The following is a 9,247-nucleotide window of genomic DNA, read 5'->3' on the forward strand; positions in this document are numbered from 1 at the left end:
TCTTGAGGTACTTTGACAACCCCATCCATTTAACTCATGCTTATTTATTGTAAAATTAATTTGAACGAACGGAAGGCCAAATGAAAAAGAATAGTGTGAAATGACTTGTGTAGCAATAGGGTAACTTACAGTAGCCTGTACCTTTGGCTGGTGCGTTATTGGGTAAAAAAAATTAAGTGTTTTCCTGTTAACTTTCTTTTTCTATTCTCCCCAGTTGTGATTTGTTCTTGTAGCCTGCAGAAAGGCTTGCTGAAGTTACATCACCATGACCTGGCAAAGGAAACAGGGGAACTTTGTACTTTTTTATCTACATGCTTAAAGGGCAATAATGTTGCTTTCAGCTTGGGAATATTGTAGTGATTCTAATACAGTCTTTAAAACTGAGAAAAAATACAAAATGGACATGAACTTTTATAGCATACCAGGACTGGTTGTCATACAGGGGTTTTTATTTCATTTTATTTATTTGTTGTATTATTAATATAGCTAGACTATTTAGGCTATTTTTCAGTTGTCAGGATGAAAAGATTGTTAGTCTTGTAATAATGGTGAATCGTTCGAAAGCTAAGACAAAAAAGCTATGCATCTATCCTGAAAAAAAAAAAATCTATCCTGAAAAATATTCACGGGAAACCAAAGTGTGGCAAGTAGTTAGGCTGCTGATTGCGTGGTGGATTTTACTTTTAACTGTACTTTCCGTGATAATTGTTGAGGCCTCTTTTAAATTTCATCTTCTGTAAAGATGGCTTTAATTTTCTGAGGAGTTTAGGGCGGATAGCTGGATTGAACCAATCATTAACTGCTATACAAGCGCGTGTGTATCCCACCCTCTCTCTTCCTCGCGCTCTCTCTCTCTCGCGCGCGCGCGCTCTCTCTTCTCTCTCTGGCTCTGTGTTCTGAGAGGATACTCATCATCTTTGCTGAAGCGTCTCACAGCGGAGAAAAGCCATGGCAGCTGCGAACCGTGTCCTTGTTTACGGAGGAAAAGGAGCTCTCGGCTCGGCGTGTGTGCATTATTTTAAGTCAAAAGGCTGGGTGAGTAGAAACGCGTCTTTATTACGATTTCACAGGAGCCGAGTCACTGGGAGTTGTTGCGCGTGCGGAAACCGACACCTGTTGATGCGACTGGACTTTGCTTTTGCGTTATTTTACTTGCGTGCTCATTTCGACGGCGTGCATTTATAAGCGTAGCATATCTAAAACGCGTTATTTTAATGTTACAGTGGGTTGCCAGTATTGACGTCGTAGCGAACGAAGAGGCGAACGCAAACGTCCTGGTGAAGCTCTGCGAGTCTTTCACCGATCAAGCCGCTCAGGTGGGTGGAGCCAACGTCCTGACGTCACCTCGCCGCGTGTCTGTCAGCACATAGGGCTTATTAAATTGCCTGTCATGCTGCCATTTACTTTCCATTTACTCTGCCAAAGTAATTTCCTGTCTTGCCGTGACATCCCCAGTGTTCTGGACAAGCAATCTTTTCTCATTATTGGCCTTATTGTGTCTGCCATTGACTTCAAATGCTGTTAATAATAGTCTGGGTAATATGGTACCCATTGGAGCTGTCCTCCTTATGCCACGGCATTGTGTGTCTCGTTTTGTGCTCTTGTAGTACTATTACACTTTCGCACTTGAAATTGTTAGCCCTGGGTCATTATAAACCTTCCTCATCACTCCAGTTAACACACTTGCTGTCGACGTACACCTTTTTGTGTTCCTTGGTCATAGTAGGAATGTTTCTGTTAGGCCTACTGTACAAAGCTCATCAATATTTCATGAGGTTATTACTCAGACAGATTATGATTGGTTGTTCAATTTTCAAAACAACTCACTACAACAGTCATCTCAATCACCTCATTATTTAACCCTACATCATAAGCCGAGGATAAAAACGCTGCTCAGACCTTTCAAAACGATGAGTGGAAAACGCAGGGTCAAAATTGGCATAATCATGTGCATTATTAAGTTTTTACAGATAACTGTAACTATTACTATTTAAGTAGACTATTGTCTGATCAATTAAGTGATTTTTTGATGCAGGTGACGTTGGATGTAGCCACTTTACTGGGGAAAAAACAAGGTTGACGCTATTATTATTTGTGTGGCAGGAGGATGGGCGGAGGAAACTGTAACTCAAAAAGGTCTGTGCACTTTATTTGTTACCCCATGCAAACTTTCGTTTTGTAATTTTTACATTTATTTAATATTACATTTATTTAGTATTTGTAAAATTGCATTTTTAGATTTGTAACATTTTATGAATGACAAAGAATTATTTATTTTAAGAGTAATAGAGTTCATAATATTTAGCTGGAGTAATATAAACTTCTCTCTTACTCATTTTAGAGTTGTATAAGAACTCTGATATGATGTGAAACAGAGCGTCTGGACCTCCACCATTTCCAGTCATCTTGCATCGCTCCATCTGAAGCCAGGAGGCCTGCTGACCCTCGCTGGAGCAAAGGCCTCACTAGAAGGCACTCCAGGTAGAGTAAAAGCATCCATCCCTATACTCCTGAGATGTGTTGTCCACTGGAAAATACGTTGTAAATGTATTTTCAGCACAGGTTTACCTGAGGACTCTTCCAGATTTGATGTTTATTGTGTGAAGGTGCATTTATACCCTCAGAGTGGCTAACTAATATTGTTTATGTAGGAAAACACTTCAGTCTTCACAAGTTTTTCCCTTAGGTGGGTAAAATCAGTAATAGTGTTCATTTATAACAACAAGGCTTTTTCCACTACCACTGAAAGCGTATATATTTTTGAACTGGCTGTCACTTCCATTGTACTTGATTAGTTTCATGTACCGCCTCACATCCCAAATCTTTTCATAGCCCCAGATGTGAAATGTCCAACTCATGCCATTATGTCTTTAGTGACAAAACTCAATAAAGCACACAGCAGAGGTTTCCCCCAGCCCATTCAAAACCTCCAGCATCAGCAGACTGCTCTCATTGGCCGAGGGGCCAGGGAGGGGGAATGAGTCAGCAGGTTTTTTGGAGAGGGGAACACATGTGGACTCTGTTTAGGAGTTTGTATTCCTCACCCACACAGAACTGATTTAGACAGGAAATGCCCTGCAGCGAGGAACACTGCTTTGATATGAAATGAAGGGAACCTCTAGTTGGAGTGTTTGATGTATCTTGTTCAAAGAGACAGGAGCAAGCTCTGGTGAACATTTCTGATAGGGCTGTCAGCTCTTACAACCGTACATGATCAGTATCATGTGCTAGTCACACCACAAGCTCAGAACTCGTACTCTGATGGCGGTGAAGTAAGACAGCTGTTATGATAGTAATGTCAGATGTAGTAATGTTTATATATTTTAATTTGGAATTTTGCTTACTTTAATTCCAAAGCAAAAGCAGCTATAATTACATACGATGAAAACATTATAGCAACAACATCCTAGTGGTTAAACTCAGACTAAATTCAAATGGGAACGTAAAACTAATAATAATACATTTATAAATCTCACCCAACCCCTCAGAATATGTTATGCTGCATTTTAAATGCTTTTTAGGCGAATTTATTTTAATTAGTTTTAATTATGCATTTAGCTTGTATATAATATATATATAATGTGTGTGTGTGTATATATATATATGTATATGTTATACAGCATAAACCTAAACGGAGATACAAATTCCTGGTATGCTGGGTATGCTGGGTTTGACTGACCTCAAAGCTGGAGTTTAGTCAGGAAATCAGACGTACCAAAGAGAGTTTAAGCCAAATCCTGAGGGATAGAGCATGTGATTAAAATTGTGACCCACAAAGTTTATTCGGTTATGAGGGGTCATGCAGAATGGCTGAAACTATCCTAAAACACTGGATTGTTGTGTTTTAAAGAATACCGGGAAATTTTTTATATATATATATATATATATATATATATATATATATATATATATATATATATATATATATATGGAAATATGGAGCGTCTCCACCCCTCTCTTTCTTATTGGCTCTGTGGGTTTAAAGGGTGTTTTTTGGAACATGCATTTTGAGTTTGAGGCTGAAAAAAAGTAGCATTTACTCCCTTATTACATCAAGAATGCTGGTTATTGATTCCAGATGCCAAGCCAACAAACATCTAGACAGGGGGAGCTGGAAAGACAAGCACACTTTCAACAAACATTATTATTCAATCTGGCAAAATATCCATTTTAATTTCTTTAGCATTTAAAGACATTATATTGTTTATATTTTTTGTGATGTGATGAGATACCATTTGAAATAAATATGTTTAATAGTTTATATTATTATATTACATGTACTTTTGTAAAGCGTATTTCTCTTTTCATTTTCCATTTTTCTTTCTACCATCTTCTATACAGAATGCTACGAAAAATAATTATAATGATAAAAAAAAAAATTATTTTATATAAATGGAATAGAGAATGAGGAAATAAGTTACTAACAGCTTCATCCACAGAATGTTTTTATTTATTTATTATATTTTATTTATTTTTTTGCTGTTTCTCAAAGATTTCTGTGTATCCTCCCTGTGTAAAGTTTAAGTGTCAAAATACACTGGAAAATCAAATGTAATTCCTCATGATGTGAGCCCATTAAATACACCGGTATTTCTGCATATATAGCTCTACTGGTGAAAAAAAAAATTGTCTGTGTAGAAGAAATCAAATTCAATTAGCTTATTTTGTATTGCAAAATCCATTTTATTCTCTGCTTGAGGCATCCAACCAAATGATTATTGACCAAACCTCAAAGCAACAGCTGTTGCCTGTGAGACATTGTTAGGCAAATTGTGTACTTGGCATGCTCTCAAGTGTTGTGTGCGCATGCATTGTGTTCCATAGTCTGCTTTATGAAGCTCTGTGCTCCGTTCACATCTGGATGTTTCTCTCTGGATGCAGGTATGGTTGGGTACGGCATGGCCAAGGCGGCAGTCCATCAGCTCTGCAAGAGTCTGGCTGGCGAGAACAGCGGTCTTCCATCTGGAGCTGGAGCTGTGGCCATTCTTCCGTAAGTGCCAATCTGCCAATCTATTATAGCTGTCTTTATACGCTGATCCGTCTATTTTAGCTATGCATCCTCCCAAAAGAAAAGTGAAAATATTCAGTACTTTTAGCTCAAAAGTTACACTAGGATTTGAAAGTTTGGGGTTAGTACAGTTTTATATGAAAAAAGTATCTTATGCCCACCAAGCCTTGATTTATTTAATGAGAAATACAGGAAAAATATTATGAAATAATGTATTTTAGAGTAAAAAAACTTTTTATTTTAAAGTATTTAAAAGGTAATGTATTTCTGTGATGTCAAAGCTCCAGTCTTCAGTGTCACATGATCCTTCAGAAATCAACAAATCAACATAAAGCAACATTTCATATTATTTTAACAGATTATTTTAAGATGCTTAATATTTTTGTAGAAATGTTTTCAGAAAAATAAAATTATAAATGTCTTTATTGTCACTGAACAATAAAAGTATTAATTTCCTTAAAACAAATAAATACAAAATATATAAAATACAAAAAATAATTGTGTATATTAGCGTAATCGTTAAACAACATTACTAAAATGAAAGTCAACCCAAAAAGGCATTTGCAACATATTTCACTTCCAAAACGTGACATTTCACGAAGAAAAAGTAAACAATTTTAGATCCAGAGCAATTTATTACAAATTTCTTTCCCTGAAATATGTATCCACATGTTCTCAGTAACACCAGAAATGTACACGAATAAAGCAAATAGGGTCAGTTTCGAAGCCTGCATTTGTGTATTTATTAATCTGTGTTGTGAAATATGAAATATCTAAAAGAATTGCCTTTTTGGTGTGTGAGCATCTGTATTGTCATAGTCATTTGTATTGTTAGTGACCTTCATGGTACACATTTGACTGCTGTCTGTTTGCATTAACTCAACATGTGGGGTGTGAGTTTTTTCAAAAGGCCATGCTAGTCTAAGCTATTGCCGCAGGCTCTGTTTCACAGTCTCATCTTCCACTGAGATAACAACATTATGACATCATCCTCCAGGGTTACCTTGGATACACCAATGAACAGGAAATTCATGCCTGACGCAGATTTTGGGAGCTGGACTCCGCTGGAATACATCGCAGAGTGAGTGCACGTTTCTCATGTCCACTGAGTCATTATGCATGCTGATAATGTCACAAATCGCAGATTTTACCAATTTGGAGAACAGAAGCCTCTCAACGATTGGATAAATCAGAAAGTGGTGATTTCTCACCATAAGAGGGCAGTGATGTTCTTCCAAAAGAGACCCGATGTCTCCAGGATGCTACTGGGGGATGATCTGAATATTATGAAATACACATTAATCCAAAATCCATTGTTATGAATTATTTCACGTACGTCTCATGTTAGAATTATCGCTATCCCAGATTTGCCTTCAACAGAAAATCTCGCTTTCAGATAATAGAAATGTTTTAAATCAGGTTTTAAAAACCTTCTTCAAATGTTACATTTGATTTGATTCAGTAATATTAACCAAAAAAGCCACAGGCAATTGTAAAAGCCTCTTAGAAGCAAACATGAGCGATTGAATTACATCCGACTTTAAGTGAATAAAGTCAAGCGTCAACCCAAGAACAGACCTCTTGAAGAAGTGCGTGCATTCATATTCAGTTAAATGGATATTAACACACATTCCTCTCGAAAAAAGGAATCTCCCTGTTTTGAGGTTTAGCATTGTGAGCGATTGTACTTTTTTAGCGCATCTCTGTTGCGTCTCTCAGACGTGGCCGGTCTGGCCAAATCTCTTCTGCCAGTCAGCACAGATTAGGATGAGGATTTGATACAACTCTATAATCCCAGAGGAGCCGCAGCAAACCCGGCTGGATTAGAGAAGCCTGTGAGTGATAGAGGAGTATAAATAGTCTTTGTGTTAGAGGTAATTAATGTGTGTTCTCACTTCAGTTGCTACAGTGGGCTAAAACATCTAGTTTCTGCCGAATGTTCCAGACAAGGCTGGTCGTTCAGTTCTTATTGCCCTCTCTCAGTCTCCCTCCTCCCATGTCTGTTCTCATTATCTAGCTCTCTCTCCATCGAACATACACCACCATCATTTTACACCTGTCTCTCAATCCGCCTCTCTCTCTTTCTGTCTCTGCAGAACCTTCTACAGCTGGGCCACTGGGTCAGGCCGGCCAGCCTCAGGCAGTCTCATACAGTTGGTGACTACTGGGAGGAAAACCGAGGCCTCGGCGGCCCAGTAAAGGGGGAACAGAGAAAAAAATAGAAATGCTAAAAGATAAAGAGTGGAGGAGAGCAATGTTTACCAATATACTGTGCAGCAGAGGACAGAGAGGTCATGCAGAACGCGGATGGAAAATGAGAGATGTGGCATTTCCAATCATCAAGCCTCATTGAAATTGCACAGTACAGTATCTCTCTGACTTGGCCAAAGGATTAACTTACATGTTTAATGTCAGTCTATACATGAGAATACAGCCTAGGTGATGAGTGTGCGTTTGTGACTTTCTTCTTGACAACAAAAGATGCGCCGCTGTCGTATGTGAAACGTACAGTTTTCTATTCAGAGAAGTGGCCTTAGTTTGTGTAAGTGTGAGATCACTGGTTCAAATTTCATGTATGGATGTTGTGTCCTCAAAGTATTTTCCTCCCAGTATGTACGCCGCTGCTGCTGTACCATACTTGCATAATAAAGACAAATGAAAACACTTGAGTAACAGCATATGTCCTTAATTGAAAATGTTATCATATTTTAATTCTTAAAATGTATTTTGCAGGAATAGATATTGTAAAAAAAAATAAATAAATAAATAAAAAATAAAAAAAATTGTTTTTGTTATTTTGGTTTGACAATCTTTCATGTTGTCTTTTAAATGATATCAGGCATATGTTATATAATGGAAGCTATTAATGTTCAGATAATCAAGTTATCTGACATACCATTAGCCAATTAGCCTGCTAGCTTCCCTACAACTGCTAAAAATCACAAACAGAAATAGTGAAATTTTTTATTTAAATAATAGATGAAGCTGAAGAAAAATAGTTTTCCATTAACAAAAATTAATTTCCAGACATTAAGGTTGTGCAAATAATAAAATAATTAGAGATATTAGTTCTACCAAATAAAATAGTGTAGTAAATAAAATTAAGTCTACAGTAATAAATATATATAAGTTATATATATAAATAAGCTCTTGTCTTCTCTCATTCATTTATTTTCTGCTGGTTATTTGAACAAATAGTTGCTGATGGTTTGTATTCAGTCAGGATGTGCTGAGGACAAGGTTTGTCTTGTACCTTGTCTTGTTTTGTTTTGTCTGGCTGATGGTTTCTCTCTGCAGTGCTGGGTTTTGTTGGCTAAATCTCTTTCTCTCCCTGCAGTTGTTGTTGTTCTGTCTGATTGCCATGTGGAAGCCATTTTGTCTGGCAAGCATGGTGACTGTATAAATGAAGAGCTTACAGATGGAAGTGGTTAGTTCAGCCATGGTAACTTGAGTGTGAGGACACCGAAAGGTGAGTGTGTGTGAGTGTGTGTGTGTGTGTGTGTGTGTGTGTGTGAGAGAGAGAGAGAGAGAGAGAGAGAGAGAGAGAGAGAGAGAGAGAGAGAGAGAGAGAGAGAGAGAGAGGACAGAGTAAATGATAAAGGACAAACATTGTTTCTTCCAAACGTTTAGCATGCACATTTTAGCTGGCACGTGTCACATGTGTCCTACTCACAAACGTAAAGTGAATTGTTTGCTGTTGAACAATTTAAAATAATCACGAGGGAACGTCCGCCTCTTGAACACCGTTTACCCCGACTTCACCTCTAGATGGCGCTAGCAGCAACCTCGCTGACCAGAACAACAATCAACACGTTGAACCCTCTCTTTCTCTCTCAACTTATATCCCAGTCAGTTATTAATACACTGCTATTAGACTTTTTCTTCAACAGAAATAAATTTTTACTTAAAATGTGCTGCAATATATGTCCTTCAACCTATAAATTATATGTAGATATGTATACGGTACATTTCTAAAAGTGATACAGCCTATATGAATAACATATAGCCTATAAAAAGACTTTAATGCGGTGTAAAGCGGTTTTAATTGACATGTTTTTTGCTAGCTACCATTTCTATAATACCATTCGGTATTATATACTGTATTTTAAAAGGAAACATTATGTTTTTATTTTTAGTTAATTAAGTCAATTACGTGTTTGTTATTTCCCAGTTTTTCTCACAGATTTACTGGTTTCTTTCACTTTAAATCTTACTCTTATTTACATTGTTGTTTTGCTC

At 37.2% G+C, this 9,247-nt stretch overlaps 1 pseudogene; it reads left to right on the forward strand.

The window, feature by feature from the left end:
* Nucleotides 1-831: 831 nt before the first annotated feature.
* LOC122357257 lies at nt 832-7,672 on the forward strand (annotated as a pseudogene).
* The last annotated feature ends 1,575 nt before the right edge of the window (nt 7,673-9,247 follow it).

Source organism: Puntigrus tetrazona, chromosome 14 (assembly GCF_018831695.1).
Source record: "Puntigrus tetrazona isolate hp1 chromosome 14, ASM1883169v1, whole genome shotgun sequence".
Classification (NCBI taxonomy): Eukaryota; Metazoa; Chordata; class Actinopteri; order Cypriniformes; family Cyprinidae; genus Puntigrus; species Puntigrus tetrazona.